Source organism: Sminthopsis crassicaudata, chromosome 3, assembly GCF_048593235.1.
Source record: "Sminthopsis crassicaudata isolate SCR6 chromosome 3, ASM4859323v1, whole genome shotgun sequence".
Classification (NCBI taxonomy): Eukaryota; Metazoa; Chordata; class Mammalia; order Dasyuromorphia; family Dasyuridae; genus Sminthopsis; species Sminthopsis crassicaudata.
This window is the reverse complement of record NC_133619.1, coordinates 392742154-392767769: the sequence shown is the minus strand read 5'-3', so window position 1 is coordinate 392767769 and position 25616 is coordinate 392742154. Positions and strand designations below refer to the sequence as shown.

Sequence of the window (25616 nt, the reverse complement as noted above, 5' to 3'; positions counted from 1 at the left end):
ACTTATCTTATACAAAGCCAGCACCTATTTATTTACATGTTGTCTCCTCCATTAATATGTAAGATCCTGGAGGGCAAGTACTTAAGCAAACAGGGCAAGAAGGAAGAATGAAATGTAGTCTCTGCTTTGAAAGCATTCTTCTGGAGTTACACATGTTTATAGGCAAAATTCCTACTCAAGGGATAATGGTGACCATAAAATGCAATATAAATAATTTTAATTACATACAGCAAGATCACATTTTCATAAACAAAATCATCAAAGGAGAGAGAATCTTAAGAGAAAAAATGGAAAAATATTTGAATCAAATATTCCTGATAAAACAGTGATTTCCAAGATCAGTTGGGACTGGGAAAAAATATATAAGACACAGAAACCATTCCCCAACATATAAATGGTAAAGGGATACAAATAGTTATCAAAAGAAGAATTATAAATTGCAAACAACAACATCAAACATAACTTTAAATCTTAAATAGCTTGTGACATTCAAATTATGTTGTTCAGTCTTTTTCATTTATCCCCAACTCCCTGTGACGTCATATTAGACTTTCTTGGCAAAGATACTGAAATGGCTTACTATTTCCTTCTCCAGTTCATTTTACAGATGAGAAAACTGAGGCAAATAGTATAGAGTGACTTGCCCAGAATCACACAACCAGTAAGGCCAGATTTGAACTCTTCCTAACTCTAAGCCTGGCACTCTATTATTAAGAATAATTAAGAATCTATTACACCATCTAACCTCCCTATATAAATTATAGCAATTGAGATTTCAAATAAAAATCAATCAACAAATTTTTATTAAATTCTTACTGTAAGCCAAGCACTGGAGACATAAAGACCAACCAAACAGTTCGTGCCTTCTAATACCTTGTACTTTATTGGCAGAAACTTGTCCATATGAATATATGGAATATATACAAAGTAAATTGAAGATATTTTTTTAAGTTAAGTAACTAACAACAGCAGTACTCATATTCTGAAAATTGTCAGAGAAGATAAAAAATGTAAACAGTCAATGTTGGAGGGGCTATGGCAAGACAGGCACATTAATTAACACATTGTTAGAGCTATGAACTGGCCCAATTCTTCAATATCTTAATTTGGAATTACACAGAAATGTGACTAAATTATTCATACTTTTTGAATCATAAATCCCACTACTAGGCATGTAACTCCAGAAAAGATCTAATGGATAGTATCAATATATATATATATATATATATTGGACCCTTGGAATAGCAAAAAATTGGAAACAAAGCAAGTACCCATCATTTGGAGAGTGGCTGAAATAACTGAGGTCATGGAGTTTAATGGAATGATATTTTGAAATTTTAAATGATAAATACAAGGAATTCTAAACAATGATTTTTTTTTTTGCAAAGAGAAACAGAACTAAAAATAATGTGTTGACTACCACAAGTTAAACAAATAGATCAGCCCCAAAAGAGCAGAATGCTGAATAACAAAAAACATCAAAAATACTCCCAGAGATCAGATGATAAAATACCCCTTCTTCCTGATGATAGAAATAAGAAAGACTTTTGTGTCCTATATTTGTCCAATATGGTCACTCCAGTGAATATTTTTGTTTAACTTTTTCTTTGTTATGAGGGAGGGTTCATTCTGCAGTGAGAGTAAGGAGTATTTCCAGTAATGACTGTAATATAGAAACAAAAGGCAACAATAAAACTTTTATTTAGGCTTGAAGTTACAAAGTAACTTAGTTTTTCTATTTAAAATTTTCTTTTTTTAGAGGCAGCTAAGTGGTGCAGTGGATAGAGCACCAGCCCTGAAGTCAGGAGGACCAGGGTTCAAATCCAGCCTCAGATCTGCACTTAATACTTCCTAGCTGTGTGACCCTGGGCAAGTCACTTACCCCCAATTGCCTCAAAAAAAAATCTATTTTATATTTATTTACAGGTATAATACTATCTCTCAATAGAAAGCAAACTTTTTAACAGCAGGAATTATTTAATTTTTGTCTTTCTATATTCCCCAAGAACCTAGTACCTGTTCCATACTAAGTGCTTTAATAAATGCTTACTGGTTATTTAATCAAACAAACCCCTCCTTCCACTAGAATTGATAAGGTAATAACTTTCCCCAGATAAGCTCTTTCTAGTGTCTGTTGGCTATTATTGGCATATAGTTCTCCTTAATATCTACCCCTAAATTCCTTTTGCCAAAACCTTGGCTCATTTCATTTTTTTCTAATCTCTTTGGAAGCAGAGGCTTACCATCTTTCATATGGACTGTCTCTAAATTCTTGAGATCTCATTTTATAAAACCAATACTATTCTACCCAATTTATTTAATTTCCCATTTAATCTCAAAAGATGTAGCTAAAGTTCAAGTCACAAATAAAAGCAATTAAATTGTGGGGAAATGCGTATCTTTGATATTTCATCTTGTCAAATGATTACTGCCTCTTCCACCTGTTACATTTTGAACAGAACAGGAAAGAGTGCACACATACACACACATGCACATGCACACCTCTCTCTCTCTCTTTCTCTCTTTCTCTCTCTCTGTTTCTCTCTCTCTCTCTGTTTCTCTCTCTGTGTCTGTGACTGTTTCTCTGTCTCTATCTGTCCCTGTCTGTCTGTCTCTCTCTCTCTCTCTTTCTCTCTCTCTCTCTCTGTTTCTCTCTTTCTCATCTGTCCCCCACTTACCCTGGATCTCCTTAGCTACCCTACTTACAGCAGTCACTGAGTCTGTTAAATGCTCTCGTAACATTATTACAAGGAAAGGTAGGCCCTGGGTCACCTTAATGAGGCGGAAGATTACATCTGATGGTCTTCATCTGAAAATTAGTACATCCTAGAAGCAGAGAGTCAACCTTCCTCTCTTTGCCCTCAGACAACAACAGCCTTTGTGTGCACCTGACTGAAAGAGAGCTGTTTCTTTTCTAGTGCTAATAAGCCCAACAGAAAACCCACAGGAATAAGGTTGGTTACATTCCATGGGAAAAGCCTGGCGGCTTAACTCTCGTAGTGCAATCATCCAAAGGAAGAGAAGCTTATCACTATGGCTACTAAACTAACCTCCCCTTTCTCTCTCTCTCTTTTTGTTTCTCTCTCTCTCTTTTTGTTTCTCTCTATCTCTCTATCTATCTCTATCTCAATATATGTCTCTCTCAATCTTTGTCTTTCTCTGTCTCTGACTCAATCTGTCTCTGTCTTTCTCTGTCTATTTCTCTCTCCTTCCCTCCCCCTCTGTGCCTGTCTCTATGTGTGTCTGTCTCTCTCTGTCTCAATATCTGCTTCTCTCAAGCTTTGTCTTTCTCTCTTTTTCTCTTTGTTTCAATCTGTCTCTGTCTCTCAATCTCTCTGTCTTTCTCTGTCTCTTCCTTCTTCCTCTCTCTCTCTCTCTCTCTCTCTCTCTCTCTCTCTCTCTCTCTCTCTCTCCTTCCTTCTTTCTATGTGTCTGTCTCTGTGTGTGTCTCTATCTCACTCTGTGTCTCTGTCTCTGTCTGTCTGTCTCTGTGTGTGTGTCTTTGTCTATCTCACTCTGTGTCTCTGTCTGTCTCTGTCTCTCTGTGTGTGTCTTTGTCTATCTCATTCTGTGTCTCTGTCTGTCTCTGTCTCTCTCCATCTCTGTCTCTGTCTCTTTCTCCCTCTCTCTCTGTCTCTCTCTGTCTCTGTCTCTCTCTGTGTCTCTGTCTCTGTCTCTCTCTTTCTTTTTATTGAGGACTCAGGGCCACTTACCAAAGAATATGGCTTTAGACAGTGAATACCTGTGCTGCTGGAAGGGCTTTTGGCAGAGGGTATTGAAGAATTCACAAGTCCAGATTAAGCAGCCAACATTCCTTAAGGTGATACCAGGAGAAGGGCAGTTGATCACACTTTAATCTTTCCATTCACACCTAAAGATAAATTAAAAATTCACTAGTAGGGGAATTCTCATTCTATAGGAAAGTATAGATGAGTTAGGTTTCAATCATTCACGTTAACTAGCAAAGAGGAGGGCAGACCATCTCAAATGGCAGATAATCTGCAAATCATTCATGTTTGGCTTTGGAAAACATCCCATAAATTCTCTGACAATTTCAAAATCCTAAACATTTTTGGTTTAAACTAATGCTCAGAAGTGATTCAGGCCAGTATCAATAGTCTTGTGATGGAGAGAACCCTCTGCACCCAGAGAAAGTCTGTGGGGACTAAGTGTGGATCACAACATAGTATTTTCACTCTTTTTGTTATTATTATTTGCCTGGCTTTGGTTTTCTCTCCCATTTTTTCCCTTTTTAATCTGATTTTTCTTGTTCAGCATATTTGTGGAAATATGTATAGAAGAATTTCACATATTTAATGTATACTGGACTACTTACCATCTAAGGGAGAGGGATGGGAGAAGGGAGAGAGAAAAAAAATAGAACACAAGGTTTTTAAGGGTAAATGTTGAAAACTATGCATATATTTTAAAAATGAAAAAGCTTTAAAAATAAAATTAAAAAAGAATACAAAAAAAACCCTAACGCTAAAACATTGTTATCTTCCCTGAACACATGGCAAGTTGAACCAATTCATGGCTCCTTCAAATGTGTGTTCGTGTTCCTATCTTCTCACAGCTCCTGCAACATTGACTAGTTCTGAATTTTGTCATTTTTACAATTTTTAGCCTGTATACAATGGCAGAGTAGAAAGAGCTATAGATGTGCCCTAAGGCTCTGGCTGGGGTTTTTTTCCTTTCTATTTTTAGACTTAGTGATTTCATTAGCTCTTACAAGTTCAAGGATTATTTCTATACAAATGTTTTCCAGGTCTTTATATCCCTATACTGTCCTTCATCAGTTACTACCTACTAAACATTTTTAAACCAGATGTTTCATAGTCATATTTAACTAAATTTAACAAGAATTTAACTCATTATTTTTCCCCCAAAGCAAACCCACTTCTACAGTCCCCTTTTTCATTGAGTTTACCATTAGTCTTTTAGTCAATGCTGACTCTTCCATTATCTCTCACCCCCATATATCCAATCAGTTGCTGCTAAGTTTTATTGATTCTGCCTCCACAGAATCTTCTGAATTCATCTATTACATAAGTTCAGGCCCTCATCACATTTCACTTAACCTTGTAAAATTAACCATTAAGTTAAGCATCCCTGCTCCTCAAGCTGTCCTCCATACTGAAATACAGTAGCAGCCTCCCCAAACTTAAAAGAAGAAACCCCAGAAAAGCTAAAAACTCCTTGTTAAGTAAAGCAGGTAATATACCTAAAGCCACTTTTCCTTCCAGCAAGCAATTTAAGAATTAACTACTGTCCATTGCCCAAGAAGCTTCCCTCCCCTTCACTGTCATGTCAATACTAGTGGCTACCCCTATAAGTGCTCCTCACTCCTTCCAATAGTAGCTTCACTTAGATTCCTATAAAAACCCTATAAAATCACCAGATTTGATCTGTTTGAGGAGAGTGTCCCATTCCCTCCAGCTCTCTAATGGACAAAAATTATTTCTACCATCTTACCTGAATGTCCAACACATCCTAAATTGGTCCTCTCAAGTTTTGTCTTCTTACACTTTATTCCCTTCTATGCACTCTTAATCCAATGACACTGACAAATAAGATGCTCCATGTCTCAGCTCTGGCCATTTTCCCTGTGCCTGCCTAGAATGCTCTGTCTCTTCAATATCATCTACTAGATTCCCTGGCTTCTTTTAAAATCCTGATTAAAGCTTTATCTTTCCTAATCCCTCTTCATTCTAGTGCCTTTCCTCTATTAATTCCTATTTATTCTAAATTTAAATTGTTTGTGCATTTTTGTCTACTTGTTGCCTCCTTTATTTGATTTTAAACTCCTTAAGGAAAGGAGCTATCTTTTGCCTATTTTGTTTGGTAACCCTAGCAATTAGTACACAAGAGTAACTTTATAATTTGCTGACTGATTGAATCAATAAAGATATCTTGTTTTATAGTCTTCTTGTGTGTTCCATGTTTTCCTACATGGGACTTCACTATTCCAAACCTTCCAAAGACTACATGACAATATTACCAAAATCACAAACTTAATGCACAGATATGAGTATGTTACTCTTCTGCTTGACATCATGGTTCCTAATTATCTCTAGAATCAATATAAATGCCTCTGTTTGGTATGTGACGTCCTTAATAACCTAGATCCAATCCTTATTTCTAGTTTTATTTCAAAGTACTTACTCTTTCATGCTTTCTTTAGCACAAATAGATTTCCTTATTGTTCTTCATTTAGCAGCACCATGTCTTCAGACAGGGGGTTCCCCATGCCTGGAGCACATTCCTTCCTCACTTGCCCTCCCTGAGCTGTCAGTGCCCACTCATCACCATCAATTTACTTCAAGTGCATGTATAGAATATAAGCTCCTTAAAGGACAGACATTTTTTCATTTTTGTCTTTGTTTTCTAGCACAGTTCCTGAAACATTGTAGGTACTAACCTTTACCCTAAATGCCTATTGATTAATTTAATTAAAATCAAATGTTAGGAGCATCTAGATGGCACAATGGATAGAACACTGGCCTTGAAGTCAGGAGGACCTGAGTTCAAAATCGGCCTTAGTCACATAATACTTCCTAGCTGTGTGACTCTGGGCAAGACTGAATTGTCTCAGTAAAAATAAAATAAAATAAATGTCCAGCTGCCATAAAAAATATGAACAAAATTTACAAAAGAAATACAAACTCTAAGTTAGCATATAGAAAAATTATGTGATCAATAATAAAGTAAAGTAAAATAACTATGAGCAAAGATAATTTAAAAAAAAAGTGAGGTAGTCAATACTGAAAGAGCTGCTGGAAGCCAAAAACATTAATACAGTGTTAGGAGAACTAGGAATTAGCCCAACAATCCTGGAATACAATTTGGATTGTATTATAAAAGTTACTAAACTATTCATCCCCTTTGACCTCATCTCACTCCAAGAAAATAGAATGCAAAAAGAAAGTTCTCATATATATAAAAATATTCAGAGAAGCAATTTTAGGTTAGTAAAAAACACTGGAATCAAGTGGGCACCCTTCGACTGTGGAATAGTTGAACAAATTATAGCATATGAATGTAACAAAATATAACTGTGCCATAAGAAATGACAAATGAGGAATGCAAATATAAAATGGATGGGAGGGAAACATTCATCACTGCCTAGTGGAAGACAGGAAATGGTGAAGATTTGTGGGAATTGATACAAAGTAGGCAGAATCAGAAGAAGTATATACAACAATAAATACAATAATATAAATAAAAACAACACAAAAAGGCATTGAAATTCAGAATAAATGCAATGACCATTATATTCCTTAATTAGATGACCGCGAACATAAGATATTAGCTAGTCAGTTATGCTAGGCTGGGGGTTTTGTTTTGTTTTTTTGTTAAGGGGACTATCTGAGGCTGTGGGTTGGAGAAGGAGAGCAAAGATAGAAAGGTAAATAAATATACAAAAAATACAATTATGAACAAGAATTTAAAAAAATAAAATTCTATGGGTGATTAAAATATTCTATATAGTAAGAAATTAATTATACATGGCGCACACATACCTGCCTGAGAATTGCTATATAAAATTGGTATTTACATATCATTTTAAGGTTTACTAAGCATTTTGCAAATATTATATAATTTTATCTTCACAACAACTCTGGAATGTAGGTGCTATTATTGTCTCCATTTTACAGATACAGAAACTGAGACAGACTTAGCTCAAGCGATTTGCCCTAGATTACACATTTATAACTAGTGTTTAAGGCTAGAATGAAATTCAGGACTTGCAGACTCCAATTCCAATACTCTATTCACTAAGTCACCAAGCTGTCTACATAATATATTCCTAATAATGGTTAAAAATAAAACAAAACAAAATCTAGCCTCTGATAGAACATCCTATTCAGATTTAGGGAAAACATCACCATCACCTTGTATTCAAATGAGAGAGATTCTTATCTGGGGGAGTCTGTGAACTTTTTTTTTAAAATGGTAGGCAGAGCAATTGATTGATATAAATAACTGTATTTCTTTTTTAAGTAGTATTTTATTTTCCCAAATACAGCATAGTTTATAACATTCATTTTTATAAAACCTTGTGTTCCAAATTTTTTCCCTTTCTCCCTTATATCTCCCCTCCCCAAGATAGCAAGCAAACTGATATGGGTTAAATATGTGTAAATTTTAAAAACATATTTCCATATTTGTCATGTTGTGCAAGAAAAATCAGATGAAAAAGGGAAAAATTATAAAGAAAACAAAATGTAAGCAAACAACAACAAAAAAGATGAATACACTATGTTGTGATCCACATTCAGTCCCCACTATCTTTTCTGTGGGTGCAGATGGCTCTCTCCATCACAAGACCATTAGAACTGGCCTGAATCATCTCCCTGTTGAAAAGAGCCCCAACTATCAGGATTAACCATCACATAATTTTGTGGCTGTGTATAATATTCTCTTGGTTCTACTCACTTCACTCAGCATCAGCTCATGTAAGTCTCTCCAGGCCTCTGAAATCATCCTACTGATCGTTTCTTACAAAAAAATAATATTTCATTACATTCATATGCCACAATTTACTCAGCCATTCTCCAACTGATAGGATCCACTTAGTTCCCAGTTTCTTACCACTAGAAAAAGGGCTTCCACAAGCATTTTTTGTACACGTGGGTCCTTTTCCTTTTTCATAATCTTTTTGAGATATGCACTCAGTAAAGACACTGCTGGATCAAAGTATGCACAGTTTAATAGCTCTCCAAGCATAATTCCATATTGTTCTCCAGAATCACTGGATTAGTTCACAACTCCACCAACAATGTAACAATGTTCCAGTTTTCCCACATCTCCTCCAACATTTGCCATTATCTTTTCCTATCAGTCTGAGAGACATATCACTATATGTCCTTAGAGTTGTCTTAATTAGTATTTCTCTGAACAATAATGAGTTAAAGCATCTGTCCTATTATTAGAAAGGATTTTAATTTCTTCATCTGAAAATTATCTATTCATATCCTCTGACCATTTATCAATTAGAGAATGGCTTGTATTCTTATAAATTTAAGTCAATTGTCTGAAGTGAGATCTTTATGAGAATCTTGGGATATAAATTTTTTTTCCTGTTTTCTACTTCCTATCTTGTCTTATCTGTATTGGTTTTGTTTGTATAAAACCTTTTTTAATTTAATAGAATAAAATTATCCATTTTGCCTTTCATAATACTTTTTTGGCCATAAATTCCTTCCTTCTCCAGAGATATGAGAGATATCCCTTCTTCTATTTTGTGTATAGTATCACTCTTTATATCTAAATCATGAACCCATTTTGACTTTATCTTGGTATAGGGTGTTAGGTATTGGTTAGTGCCCAGTTTATGCCATATTATTTTCCCAGCAATTTTTGTTAAATAGTGAGTTCTTATCCTAGAAGCTGGGGTCTTTGGGTTAGTCATTAACTATTGAGTTTTGTTGATCTAATCCATTCCACTGGTCAACTACTCTATTTCTTAGGCAGTACCAAATGGTTTTGATGACCACTGCTTTATAATATAGTTTATAATATAGGCCACCTTCATTTGCATTTTTTTTCACTAATTCCCCTGAAATTCTTGACCTCTTGTTCTGCAAGATGAATTTTGTTATTATTTTTTCTTGCTCTGTATAGTAATTTCTTAGCAGTTCGATTGGAATGGCACTGAATAATTAGATTAATTTGGGCAGAATTGTCATTTTTTTTTTTAATATTAGCTCGGCCTACCCATGAACACTTGATATTCTTCCAGTTGTTTAGATCTGACTTTATTTGCACAGAAAATGTTTTGTAATTGTTTTCATATAGTTCATGACTTTGTCTTGGTGGGTAGACCTGATAACTATATTTCAATGTGATTGATTTCCTTAGTAATCACATACATTTTATTTTAAAAATCTAAAAATATCCTGAGAAAAAGATCTTGATAGGCTTCACTAAACTGATAAAGGGGTGGTCCATAGTACAAAGAAAGCTTTAAAAAACCCTAATTTATGGTGTTCTTTAATCTAGGAATGGCTTTTGTGCACATAATCTTGTTTCATCTTCTCAGAGTATGGAGGGAAGGCATTATTAACCACATTTTGACCTTAAAGATGAGGCAGCAAAGTCAAGGAGGTTAAGTTTCTTGCCTAAAAGGAAATAGCAGAAAGTCTAGACTCCACATGTCAGTTCCATGTTCTTTCCATTGCCTTATGCTGCCCTTAGGAGTTAGAAAACTTGACCATTCATCGCTTATCCCAATGGTTTAAAATATTAAATGGATTTGTTACTATCTTAGATGAGTAATCAAAATATATTCTGTTCATTTATGATCATTCTTAATGACTTAAAAGATTTACACTTTCACAGAAACAAAGGCCAAGACGATTTCATAACAAATTAACAAGCTCAAGTGCTAAGCACTAAAGATACAAAAAAACATGTATGGAAGCTCTTTCTATGATGGCAAAATAATAACAACCACCACCACCACCGCATCTGGAAACCAACAGAAAGAGTAGGAATTGAAGAATGTTTGAATAAGTTGTGGGTTATAAATGTGATGGAGAACTACTATGTTGCAAGAAGTGAGAAAACAGATGCTTTCAAAAAGACCTGGGAAGATTTAAATGACCTGATAGAGAGTGAACTGAGCAGAACCAAAAGAACAATTTGGACTAAAATAAAAATAACATAATAATTAACATTTCTGAGTACTTTGATAAACTAAGAAATGAACAGAACCCAGAGAATAATTTATATAACAAAATACTGTAAAACAAAACAAAAAAACCAAAAAATTTTAAAAGTTGCAAAAATTATTATCTATATAATGACTATTCATGATTCCATAAGGTCGATGATGAAACAGGCTACACCAGTTATTGTATATGGCACTGAGGGAATATATTTTGTCTAATTATGTGTATTTATTATAAGAAATCTATTTTTCTTTTTAAAAAAGATGGAAGATAGGAGGGAGAAAAACGGATTTCTGTTATTTCTTTTAAATAGAAAGTTTATGGATTACTGCACATATAAAATGTTCTACATACTTTCAGGTGAAGTTACTGTATTATTAGTTTCATGTAAATGCTTTGCTTTATTACAAGAGAATTCTCACAGAGTGGGAATAATTTGTAAATGTTTATAATATAAAAAACCCAAATAGCAATAAAACTTTAAAATATTAAGTCAAACTATCCTTATTCTCAAAGAGCTCACATTTTTGAATGAATGTATATATCAATGGGCTTGGTCTTTGTTGGAGTAGGAGGAGCTGGATAAAGAGATCTTTCTCATTTCATTTTCAGCCATTTTTATCTCAGCCTTATTTCCAATCCCTATTAACAAAGTTGTTGTTTTTTTCCTCAAGCTCTCAAACCTATTGGGGAAAATTTGTTTGGGAACCAGAGGGATCCAGGGAGCTTAGTTTTAAAAACAACAACAAAAACAAAGAAAAAAATTCCACCAAACTGGACATGCAACAGTTTCACATTTTACTGTTACTTTCTCAGTACTTGTTTTCTACCAGATTTTTTTCCCCAACTCAGTCTTCACTTCATGTTCTGGCCTGCAAACACAATAAAATCTTTCATTAAAATATCTATTAGATAGCAGCAATAATGAAAATAAAGCCCAGTAGCATAAAATGGGATAGCTCATGTAATCATTTCCATCTGGGAAAAGTTATGTTCTAAAAGTTAATCAGCAAATAAACTATTAATGCCTCAGAATCTCTCCTTGACTGAGATTCTCTAAAGTTGTAAGTTAAAGCAACTCCTGAAGCTACATTAACTCTTTGACATCAAGCAAGTGCAGCGGTAACTTATTATACAGTAACTTAAATAGCATTTAAGAGTCAATATAGCTCACAAATGTGTTTAATTTATAAAAGAAGAGTATAGTTAGTTTGTCTCATTTGTGAAGTCAGAAAGTCATGGTGTAGTCATGGATAGAGTTCTGGGCTATAGGTCAGGAAGTTGTTGAATCATTTTAAGTCATGTGTAACTCTTCTTAACTATTTTTCTTGGCAGAGATACTGGAATTATTTGCCATTTTCTTCTCCAGCTCATTTTACAGATGAAAAACTAAGGAAGCAAGGTTAAGTGACTTGCCCAGTTTCTCATAGCTGGCAAGTGTGAAAGAGTAGATTTGAACTGAAGAAGAGTCTTCCTAACTCCAAGCCTACTTACTGCTTTGTCTACTAAGTCACCTATGTGCCCCATCAGGTCAGGAAGACTAGGATTCAAATACCAAACCTGACACCATTTATTAGTTATGTAACCATGTAGATAATTGTGATAATTTGTTAAAAAAAAAAAAAGAGAGAGAGAAACACACAGAGAGAGAAATAGAGAGAGAGATGTCATTATTATAAAGTCCATCTTTGTCACATAATATTTCTATTTGGAATGTAATAAAGATTATGTCAACAGAAATTAGGTTAAAAGACAGAACGATTTCTGTTATTTCTTTTAAATAAAGAATTTGTGGGTTACTGAAGATGTAAAATGTCCCATATAATTTCAGGTGAAGTCAACATAATATTAGTTTTACTTAATTGATTTACTTTGTTACAAGAGAATTTTCACAGAATGGGAATAATCTGTAAATGTATGTAGCATAAAAATACCAATAAAGCTTTTTTTAAAATCAAATGAAAAAGTTTCTGAATGAATAATTGAAATTAATAAACATTTATTAATTCTATTATAAGCTAAATAGTGAATCTACAAAGAAAAAGATGAGAATATCTGTTTCCTCAAGACAATTATAATGGTAAAACCACTCTAGTTAAAAATCAGTCCATACAAAATTAATTAACTGCCACAAGGTACTGTATTAAACACTAGATATAAGGATAAGTAAAAGACAGTACCTGCCCTCAAGGAGCTCACACTCTAAAGGACAGACAAGATAAAAACAATTATGTCAAGATATATACTGGATATGGTGGAAATAATAACACTAGAATTAAGGGTACGGAGTAACAGCCTTCTGATAGATTTTGTCATTCAGTTCACAAGTATAAGAACAACATTTGATCTCTGGAAAAGAATCCAAAATAGGAATCCATAAATAAGCTAACTAGGAGCAAGGCAAAGAGATACATGTGTAATAGAGTCCACTCCCAGAACTAGCTAATGTCAATGTGTACATTACCCACAAACAAATAACTTTTGCCATGACCATTCCATATATATTCTGAATATTTTAAACAGTAGAGGAATGGAGACAATCTCAAGGGAAGCCACTTTTTCAAATCTGTCCTCCAAAAGTTCTTTTATTTCAAAAGAACACTATCCAATAATTGAGGATTCTAGGTAAAATACTAGTCTGCACTTATGTAATCTCTCCTTTCCACTTGTTTTCCCTGCCAAATTGTTCCTTTTGATTATAAATACCTAAGAAAATTTGGATACTGCCAATGGCACCTTTTTCTCTTTTAAATATTATCAGTGTTCAATGTAATAAAAATAGAAAAAAATTGAAAAGGTCATCAATCTATTTTTAAAAATTAACTATAAGAAGATAGCCAATTCAGTTTTCTCAACTAATAAGATAACTAGTCATCATCTACTGACTCAATATTGAAGTTTTTCTATAATGTCAACAGAGGTCTTGCCACTTATCACAACAGCATGGTAAGAATATTCTTCTTCTTGTGAACTGATCTAAACATTCTGTAGGAGAATTTGGAACTGTGCTCAAAAGGCTACAAAACTCTACATACCCTTTGACCAAGCTATATCTCTAATAGGTCTATCTCCCAAAGACATCATAAAAGATGTAAAAAGATCCACATGTACAAATATTTATAGCAGCTTTCTTTGTGGTGACAAAAAATTGGAAATCAAGAAGGTACACATCAGTTAGGGAATGGCTAAACAAGTTGTGGCATATGAATGTAATGGAATATTATTGTTCTATAACAAATTATGCAAATTTATACTATTATACTATTTATACTATGTTTTAGATTTAAGAAAACCTTGAAAAGACTTTTATGAACTGATGCTTAATGAAATGATCAGTACCAGGAGAACATTGTACACAATAACAACAACATTTTCTGGATGATCAACTTTGATAGACTTTGTTCTTTGCAGCAATACAATGATCTAAGACAATTCTAAATGACTCATGATGAAAAATGCTATGCACATTCAGAGAAAGAACTATGGTGTGTGAAAGCAGTTTGAGGCATACTATTTTCAGTTTTGTTGTTTTTTTTCTTTCTTATGTTTTTTACCTCTTGTTCTGATTTTTCTTTCACAACATTATTAATGTGGAAATATGTTTAATAAGACTGTATATGTATAACCTATATCAAATTGACTGATGTCTTGGGAAGGGGTGAAGTGAGGGAGGGAGAAAAATACAAATCAAAATCTTATAAAAGTAAATGTCAAAAAGTAATAAATAAATGAATTTTAAAAAAGAATAATCTCCTTACCAAATTCCCTTCTTTCCCCTGCTACTTTCCCAAGAGCAAGTAGGGACTACATTTCAGTCCCAGTCAACATAAATGCAGGCTATCTGCTTTACTAGTGATAATTAATCTTCAACAATTAATTTACACCCAAAGACCCAGATACTATATCTTTTAAGACAAAGCATTTGCAACTACCATTATCTTGTACAATACACATTTCTCCATGGAATTTTGTTTAGCTTTACAAAAAAGAATATTTTTATCCTAAATGATATTGAGGGAGAAAAGTGTATGTACAAGAACTTTTATAGAAATGGCTCATCTATTACTACACAACTTTAGTAAGAGACTTTTTAAACTTTCTGTATTGTTTAAATTGTATTAAGATTTTAATATATATATACATATATGTATATGTATATATACATATTTATTTAAACCCAATTCACCAATCAATTTTACCTCTACTTTGTCAATCAATTTACAACTCTTCTAGATTCCAGGAAGGTCCAGAGCTCACCTCTCCCCAACTGGAAAGTCTAATGAATTCTATAACATGGATTCTGTAAAGGACTAGACATACATTCATTGAAGAAATTCAATTGATCAAGATCACTTTGCATTTCACTGTAATTATTATCCAGAAATGCACCTTTATAGATGAGATGAAAAGATCTGTATACATGACAATATATATTGGAAATAGCACTAGCTTACCCTCAGATAACACGGGATCTAGTGCCCATTGTGCTATTAATTGGTGTATGATTTTACACACCATTTAATCCCATGTAAACCTCAGTTTCCAGAGGACCTGGGTTAAATTACAACTCTGATGATCATTACTTGGGCAAACTACTTAACTTCCATGGGACTCTGTTCTGTAAAAATGTAAAATGAGAGAGAGAGAGAGAGAGAGAGAGAGAGAGAGAGAGAGAGAGAGAGAGAGAGAGAGAGAGAGAGAGAGAGAGAGAGAGAGAGAGAGAGAGAGAGAGAGAGAAGTTGGACTAGAGACCTGTGAGGTGCCTTGTAGCTCTTTAAGACTATTCTTATGGTCTTAGGACAAAATGATCTGAAACTTTCTAAACATATGTACTTTGCAACCCACATTAGAAGGACCCATGTCACTTTATTGACTGGCCAAGTCAATACAGATAGAAGTGTGTAAAATATAAAAAAGAAAGAGCAGGCTTTCAGATCTATAACTGCTATTGGTTTAATGGTATTGTATCTTACCCTAAATGAAAAAGAAACAGCTTTGGTACAGAGATCAGATAAGCTGTCAGCAGATCTTAATTACAAACACCGGAATTCTGTCTTAGAGTTCACTACCACAGTCCTCTTTACTAAACGGCCTGCCAAGGAGCAATGAAGCTGAGCGCTGGCAATTCTCTCAACAAGCTGGGGAGAATGGAAGGCTAATTTAATGGGGCAAGGCCAAGTGCAGTTAACAAGCTGCACATCTGTAAAAGGAAAACAAGTTGTCCTGAATCATTAGCACTAAGTCTCCCCTCTAAGGAGCTTTAATGGAGTCCAAAAGCACTTTCTGTTCTCAGCCTCCAAGCCTTACAAAGACAAGCCAAACCATTCCATGGGCACGCATCTACAAAAGGGAGGCTATAAGTAACTGTTCACTTCACAGTCCCCTTGGGGGTGGGAGAAGGGAGGGAAGGAAATAAGCATTTATATAACACCTACTGTGTGCCAGGCACTGTGCTAAGTGATTTTTACAAATATTACCTCAATTGATTCTCCCAAGTACTCTGTGAGGCAAGTGCTATTATTATTCTCTTTATAGTGAAGGAAACTGAGACAAAACAGGGTTAAGTGACTTGCCCAGGTAACACAGCTAGGAGTATCTGAGGCTAGATTTGACCACAGATCTTTTTTTTGTCTCAAGGCCCAGTGCTCTCTTATCACTGTACCACCAGCTGCCTCTGGAAACTTAGAAATCCTAATAGTGAAGTTAAACATTTTTTTTTAAATTACTATGCTTTATTTAACATCTTTTTTTATTGAATTCCTAATTCTCTCCCTTTAGGCCATACTCTACCCATTGAGAAGACAAGCAAAATGATTATACTTCTAAAGTAATGCAAAATATATTTTCATATTAGCCATGTTGCAAAAAAAAAATGCAAGAAAAATAAAGTGAAAAAAGTATCTGCATTCAGAGTTCATCACCTCTCTGGAGGAAGATACTATTTTTCTTCATGAGTCTTTTGGAATTGAAACTCTTATTTTCAAACAATTTAGATCATGGTATCCCCCTGTAACTCCTTCTCTTATGAAAAGAAATATAGAGGCTTTTAAGCACTTAACTGATTATCAACTTACACAATGACTCTAAGCTACAGCACTCTTTAAAAATACAGAAAGCCCAATGGTCTGACATGCCACTGCAGTGATTAGAACTTAGAATTGCTCTTAGCATCTGACGGTTTGGTTCAGTCCCCTGCAATTGGGCATCTCAAGATGCCCTAAGACAGTGGCTCTTTTCTTTTCAGGGCAGGGCTTAGGATACATTTTAGCAGGTCCACAGTGGCTGAGGTCAGATTCCCCCAAGCACTGTTACCCAACTATGGAATGGAGCTACCTCCCTGAAGCTTCAAAAACAGCTATTTCATAGGTCCAGATCATTTCCTTAATGCCTATAAATGATAGATTTCTGGTCAGGGATATCACATATCTAAGAGACGCTAGTAGGAATGTGTTTTTCTGATAACTCATAAATCTAATCAAAAGTCCCCTAAATTTCAAAGAATAGTGGAGGGAGAAGAGAGTTTACCTATCAAGATAAATAACACAAAGGGTAGCTATAATGCAGGAAGAAGAACAGGAAGCAAAAACTACAAATAATAGACCATAGATAAAATTTGGCAAAATTGATAAATTTATGTATAAGTGTTCAAAATTTAGGGCAACATGAACTGAATTTGTATCATAAATCTTGCTTTTAGAATTTTAGAATGAGAGAAATAAAGAAAAGCTTTGGAAGATTATACTTTATCCAATTCAATCAGGATAGGCAAAAGGAAATAATATTTATCATACATTAGGGAGATATATTCAAGGTATATAAAGGAACCAGAGAACATGTGAGCTAAGATTAGTGATGGGAAAGAGGTAATTCTGTCATCAGAGAACACCATGGACCACTTAAACAGGAAAAAGAAATAGGTAAGGAATTTAAGAAGCTGATTGCAAGCTGGAACAGAGCCACAATCAATCAATCAATCAATCAATCAACAAGTATTTATTATGCACATACTATATGTCAGAAACTGTATTAGGTCCTGGGAATATAAACACAAAGAATGAAATGAGTTTACATTCTAATGGGGAAGATAATAAGTACATATAAATATAAATACAACATAAATATAATATTAAAAAAAACAAATATATTTGAGGTATTTAAATATGTTAGTTTAGAAGAGAAGGCCCATATATTTGTGGAGATCTGGAAAAAACTTCATGCAAAATATAATGTCAGAGCTGTATCTTTAAGGAAGAAAGTCACAGTGATGGAAAAATTCAATTGTCTGGACACCTCCATGAGCTTACTCCCCAAGTAAAAGGAATAGTATCTTTTTGACCTGCCTACCTGACAATTTTGTTCTTCAAAAAGCAAAGGAACCAAGTAGGAGAAATTCTATTCTGAACATGAGCTTTGTGAATAGCTAGAAACTTGTTGGAATTGAGATGAAGGGAACTTTGGGAGGAAGTGAATATGTTCTCCTAAAATTTAAAGTAGATGAGAGGAAAATGAGTTATATTCTGTCTGACATGTATTCTAGATTTTGACATGACAGATTTTTAAAAAGGTAGGATCCCATTGATTAGCAGCATATCATTTTGACACTGGCTGACCAAATGAGAAGTATACTCATTAATAAAAATGAAATATTCCCACATACTGAAGCAGTCCAAATAAAGTCCAGTGTTTAAACCCACTTGAGTCCTTTAGTTTCTAGTCTTTCAAGCTCTAGAGAAGCAATCAGAAGACTACTAATATTAGCAAAGTTGTATGGGATCAAGGTGATCCAAATTAAAGGACAACTGAAACCTAAAAGTTCCATTATTCCATTAGTCTTCAGTTCAATAGATATTCCCCTTAGCCATAATTAGTGCAAAATGGATACTTTTAATATATGTCTTGATTGTTCCCATATTGCTATTGTTATAATTATCTATAATATGTATACTAATTCCTAATCTTTGTTGAAGCCAATGTATTTTACTGCTGGACTTTGTCTTACTGCATTATACCACCAACAATATAACTAGTGATATTCAAGGCAAGGCCCTAATTCTATGAAACTACTTAGTATACTATTATATCACCTTCAAATATCATAGCCTAAAGAACAAGTAACAGATTTTTTAAAAAATATTGCTTTGGAATTCATGAACATAGATTGCGTTAGTGATTAATTTGCTCTTGGCACAAAAAGAGGAGCTATATATGTATATACATGTATAGGACCCTCACACCCTCTAGTTCTCTGTTTAGGAAAATATTTAGAAATAAAACTATTTCAGTCTCGAGTCTTTTTGTGCTAATGAGAATAAAATAAGCCTTATCAGGCCTTAATAAATGTCCTAGTCTGAAATCTTTTTAACAAAGGCCTAAAATGATAATTCTATGATGATAGAACAAGTCTGGCAAATAGACAAAAGCAGAAAGGCCTTTGATTAATCCTATTAAACGCAGTACTTCTTTTATTTCCTTCTCTGAATGGGCTTAGGGAAATGATTCTCCAAGTAATGTTACTATTGTTCTGTTGGACAAAACCAAAACTACCACTTTAACTTTGTATCCTTGTTTAATCTTTCTCTAAAATCTGGTCTTTGTTCTTGAATTCTATGAATTATCAGGAGGAAATGGTTTGGGTCAGAGAGATTTTCAAACGCAGGATGGAGTTCTGTCCCTTTGGATTTCTCTCTCTCTAAGCAGAGATGCTTGAATTTAGATAATTAACAAATCTATTTCTGACAGACTTGTACAGAGTATTGAATTTTTCTTCCAGAGGCCTACGTTAGCACAAGAGGGACTTAAAGCTCTCAAAAATGAAATTCAGGAAATACAAAGAAAAACAATTCCAAAGAATAGGAAGAAAAGAAGAATTATCTGAAGAGGCAAATGCTAGTGCAACTTAGATTTGATAAAGATATATCCAAAATATAGAAGCAAGGGCAGAGACTAGAGAGAATGCAAAACCATGGCATGGGGCTATTAAATAGTGTCAGGAATACTAAATCACAGAATTAGCTGAAGGTTGCTTGCAAGGAAAGGCTAAGCTCAATAATGGGTAGATGAGATTGAAAAATTAACATCATGATTTAGTAAGTGCAGCTAATGCTGCACTTTTTCCATTTGGATTTATAGATCTTTGTAAGGAATATTTTTCAGGTTTGACAACCATTAAAATCAAGAATCAAAATAAACTGAACTTGGAATAGACCACTGAATCGCTGTATTGCAAAGTATTGAAGCAATATTTTCAAAAATAAGGAAGCATATTAGATCCCGTTGCTCTCACTAAAATATGCTTACCAATAATAGCAAAGCAAAGAGATTCTGTACCATTAATAAAATATGATTCTCCAAACTTTATCTTTAGCTCATCCTTTTAATTTCTATTTTTTGGTGTAAGTTTTATAGTGTATATATTAATATGATGGTACGTGGATTTGATATAGAACTAATAATGAGGCTAGCTAATATTTATATAGTCTTTAGGATTTGCAAAGTGTTTTGCAAATATTATTTCATTTGATCCTCACAATGATTCTATGAGGTATTAGAATTTCCATTTTATAAAGGAAGAAACTGAAGTTAACAAAGCTATGTATGTGTTGGGAGAGAAGGGAGGGCTGATCTTCAAGCTAGGAAGTCTTAGGCTCAATGCAGTCTCTGATACATGTTGACTCTGTGACTCTGGCCAAGTCATTAAACCTCTTAGTGCTTAAGGAAACTAAGATTCCAACATGCATTGACAGTGAGAATTTTCTCAACTGAGTTCCTTATGTATATGGTCATGTATAACATGTGTATTTATATTCACATATATGTATGTTTTAGGCCCACATATACACATGCATATTATATACACATTTATTAAGTATATACTTATGACTACAGACACATGTGTTTCACATACTTATATATACATGCATGTGTGTATGGACTTATGTGGGTAGATGTGTGTATATGGTAAATGCATATGCACATATCTATATGTGTATATACACAAATATACATATGTTTGTATTGCATAGCTATGCACATATGTGCATGCATATGGGAATATACATATATACAGCTATATGTATATACATGTATAGGACACATACATATATATGAGGGATATGTTATTAAAATATTTTAGTTAAAGGAGTATGCACATCTAAAATGTTTGGCAACAACTGGACTAGATTTTTACTCTGTGAGTCTAAAGGCAGAACCAATAGATAAACATTACATAGAAAAAAAATCCACTCAGTATGATGAAGAGTTTTCTAAAAATTAGAGTTGAATGAAAAGGAAATGGACTGCTTTATTAAGTAGAGATTTCCCTATCATTACATATGTCTAGGCAGAAGTTAACTGATCACTTTCTAGGGACATTATAGAAGAGATTCATGAATCAGAAAGGATATAGGATTAAGTAACTTCTAAAATTATTTGCAATTCTAAAATTATACAATTCCAAGAGCCAACTTGGTATAGTGAAAGGACCAGTAAATAATCTTTGAATAGGAATACCTGGTTTCAAAACCTAGCTCTAATATTTCATAGTTGTGTGCCTTCTCTTCTGAGCTTTAGGTTATTTATTTATGTAAAATAGGTACTGGCCCTATTTATTTCATAGAGCTTTATAAGACATTTTTTTGTCTTAAAGTCCTATAGAAAAATGACTTGTTGGTATTGTTCTTATGATGATGTTGTTCTTAAAGTGATGATGGTTTTCTACTCTAGTAGCACTGTCTGCAGAGAGCAAAATCTCTAAGATTAAGATTTTTGTCCATCAGTCTTTCCAGCTACCAAAGACAGAACCAGCCTCTCAAGAAGAGGCAACATGTTAAGTTCCAATGACATCAAGAAATAAAAGAATGGGAGATGGCCCAAGTTCAGGCTCACAATATAAGATCATATCCCAAGGAAAATAAACAGTGATAAAAGTCAACCTTACTAGAAAAAGCAAGAGACTAGAAGATTTAAAAAGGAGAGAAGCAGAATTATCCCTATGATTTATGACTCTCCAGATTGCAATGGTCTAATACACTTTGTTAAACCCAAGTAGTTCATGTGGCTGGGGATTTGCACTTCAATCAAAATATCTTTTCTACTTGGGAACACTTGGGAACATAATACTTTACATCCATGTGATTAACAAAAGCAAGCTAGTCCAGGATGGTTGCCAAAGACAGACAGAAGCGTGGCATATCTAAACAAAGCAACATGGCAACATATCATTAAAACAGACACAATAGACTTTGAGGATGGAAGGCTTTGGGATAAGTGAAGGATTTTCTGCCTGGGCAGATCTGGAGTAGCTCTTCAGATAACAGTGCTCTTCACTAGTCAAAGAAAAGATACACTAAAGCCACAGGTAATCCTTTGCATGGACTACTCTCCTTCAAGGGAGGAAGAGATACTCCTGGGAAAATTCCTGGATTCAATTCCTGAACTTCTGTTCATGTGGTCAGTCAAAGAAACAAGTCACTGAATTGTTCTTGGAAAAGTTACCATCTGAGTTAAAGCTGAACGCAACCTTAGAAATGATCTAATCCAGGGATTCTTAACCTGAAGTGAGGGAGTGGGAGAGGGTGGAAGGTGAGCGAGAGAGAAATAAACTTTTTAAATATTTTGATAACTGTTTCAATAGAATTAGTTTTATTTGTAGTCTTCTTTTATAGATTTGTAATCATTTGTAATCTACTTTATGCATTTAAAAATATTATTCTGGGAAGCGATTAACCATACTACCAAAGGAATCCAGTGTGTGCACACACACACACACGCACACACACATACACACACACCATTTACAAATTCTTGTTCTGGTCCAATCCCATCATTTTAAAGATAAAGAAAATGAGGTCCAAAGAGATTAATTTACTAATTCAAGATCAAAAATTTAATGAAGGATTAATCAAAAACAAGAATTCATACTTCCTGGCTTTTTCATTATACCACATTATATTTAGGATCTCTGAATATATTTTTTAAATTGACTCATCTTTTTTTTTTCCCAAATAGTTATTTCTTTATAGTTATCCTTCCTGTTATAAATAAATATAGAAGGTGTTGATCTTTCCCCATAAAGATACCCTGCCCTCACATATACACCACATATATACTAAATCATATTTTAACTTTTACTTCCTATGTAATCTTTGTAATGGGGTGGTAAACAAAAATTGATGAGCTAATAAATATTGTGTCCTTATTTTCAATGTAATTTAAAGTCACATTACTCTGAGCACCCAGAAATTTTCAATTCCCAAATCAAGAAATTAAGAAAAGGAAAAACTAACAAATGTCCAAGATTAAACATGAAGGGATTAAAGGGAAAAGTACCCACATATACAAAAATGTTTGCAGCAGCCTTTTTTTGTAGTAACAACAACTAGAAATTGAGTGGATACCCATCAGTTGGGGAAAAGGCCTGGAGAGACTTATATGAACTGATGCAAAGTGAAGTGATTAGAACAAAGAGAACACAAGTTTTTTGTTTTGGTTTTTTTTAAACTTTCTTTCTAGACCCAATTTTTTTTTGTGCAGCAAGATAACTATAAATATGTATACATATATTGTATTTAACATATACTTTAACATGTTTAAAATGTATTGGACTGCTGCCATCTAGGAGAGGGGGTTGGGGGGAAGGAGGGGAAAAGTTAGAACAGAAGGTTTTGCAAGGGTCAATGTTGAAAAATTAGCCATGCATATATTTTTGTAAATAAAAAGCTATAATAATGATTTTTTTAAAAAGAAGAAAGAGAACATTTTACACAACAACAAGATTAGGTGATGATCAATTGTGATGGACTTGGCTCTTTTCAACAATGAGGTGATTTAGGCCAATTTCAATAGATTTGTGTTGGAGAAAGCCATCTGTATGCAGAAAGTAGACCATGGGGACTAAATGTGGATCACAACATAGTAATTTAACCTCTTTTTGCTGTTGTTTGCTTGCTTTTTTGTTTCTATTTTTTCCTTTTTGATATTATTTTTCTTATGCAACATGATAAATGTGGAAATATGTGTTGTACATGTTTAATTTATATTGGATTACTAGCTGCTTAAGAGAGGGGGTGGGAGAAAGGGAGAAAAATTTGGAACACAAAATTTTGCAAGGGTGAATGTTGAAAACTATCTTTGCATGTATTTTGAAAATAAAAAGCCATTATCAAAATTTTAAGAATAAAGAGTAGATAGATATGAACTTGTCTAGAGTGAATGCTAGGGAACTGGAGAGAAAGATTCTGGGGCCTCAAAAAACTTACCCCAAATTGTGTCAGAAATTTTGGGGACATGATTCTCAGCATTATTTTGCTGGGATACTGAGATAAGCTGTGATAAGAATCTGTCTTCTCATCTTTTCAGACATTGAGTTGAGTGTAGGCCCCTTATTTTTTTTTTTTTTAGCCAACAAGAAAAAAAAGTCACACAGCTTAATATCAACAATGGAATCTGAATAGAAATCTTCTGAATCTAAATCTAGAGCTCTGACTTTTATGTCACCATAGGCTGAAAACTGAATCTACAAGAAAAAACTAATTGCATAATTGAATTTTTAAATGAGTTTCTTAAGTATTGTACTTGGGACAAGAATTGATACTCTGATCTTAACTTACTTCTTCATTAACATGACATGATACCATTATATCTAGGATTTTTTCCAAAGTATTCCTATATGTGTGTGTGTATGTATATTCCTTCTAATAGTACAGAAGACCATTGAGTTTAGATTCCAGAAGACCAGAGTTCAAATTCTGCTTCAAATACTTCATAGTTATGTGACCTTGGCAAATAAGTCACCTCACCTTTCATTTTCCTTATTCTTTTGTTAGGTTCACTAAAAAGGCAAATGAATGAATATACTTAGAATCATAGAACTTTCAAGATAGAAGAAACCTTTAAGATAATACAGCCCAGCCAACTCATTTACAAGATGGGGAGGAAGAGAAACAAAAATATGAAGTGACTTCATAAATGTTCACACAATTACTTAGGGCCAAAGCCCAGGCCTACAAACCCAGAAGTCCTGACATTCATAACCAATGCTTTATCCAAGTAGCTATCACTGTTGGAGATAATAAACAGCATACCAATAACCCAGTAAGTAAGTATGGATGGAGTTAAAGGAAAATGTACAGTGGACGACAAAAGTTAGGGCAGTTTGTCTCTCTGACATTTGCAATTACTTGAATCGAACCCCAACCCAAATCAAAAAAGCAAAACCTAGCCTCTTCCTCCCCACCCCTCAGGTGCTTTTTTAACAGAATGAGGAGAGAAGGTAGAGTTGAAGATCAATTGAGCAAGCATCTAGAATTTTGTGGTCTGAAGCTAACAAGATACTTTCCATGCAAAATGGAGCCTGCCAGCTTGCTTAAGATCAATGACCAACATTCTTCTCCAGTTGATTAATTATTCCGTGGACATTTGCCTAAATAAAGACTCATTACAGTACAACTACAAGACTAGAGGATAGAAGCCAAACCATTCCAAAGACATAAATTAAAGCCAGAAAAAGCCCTTTCCTCCTTCTTGCCTTCAAAAAGTATGTCAAAGCTTTGTTGAAGAACAATACACTCCCATGGTCTCTGGAAATTTGCCACTTCTGCAGGGAGTGCAATAGGAAGAGGAATGTGAAAGAGGCAAAAGAATGGCAGCAGCTCTGTATGACCAACTTCTTTGCCAGGTGACCTCCTGATTAGGGGAAAAGGGAAAGAAGTTTGTACCATGCTGAGTGCTAGGAACTTGTTGATTTCTTAAGGCACAGTTTTCTTAAATTCCAAGATTCATGGACAGCTAAGATTTCATTCAACTGTCAAAGATATCCATGGCACATATAAAGTCTTAGATAAAGCATTCACTTTCATTTTCTTTATTTGGATTCAATTGTCATCTCTATGTTGATAATTTATAAATCAACCACTCCAAACACTTGCCTGCTGACCTTCATTC

The 25616-nt window shown here is 34.1% G+C and overlaps 1 protein-coding gene across 7 annotated transcripts in view; it reads right to left on the bottom strand.

Moving 5' to 3' along the window:
* The window catches only part of LYPD6B (LY6/PLAUR domain containing 6B), a 219601-nt gene that overhangs the window by 106397 nt on the left and 87588 nt on the right, over nt 1-25616 (bottom strand). For 2 of the 7 annotated variants that reach the window (XM_074302176.1, XM_074302182.1), the window contains exon 3: nt 3714-3871. The exons of 2 other annotated variants lie outside the window; for them this stretch is intronic. The gene's annotated coding sequence lies outside the window, so the exon portion shown is untranslated. Of the gene's footprint in view, nt 1-3713; nt 3878-25616 lie in introns of those variants that run through there. 3 more of the 7 variants (XM_074302178.1, XM_074302181.1, XM_074302180.1) reach the window with 3 other exon arrangements.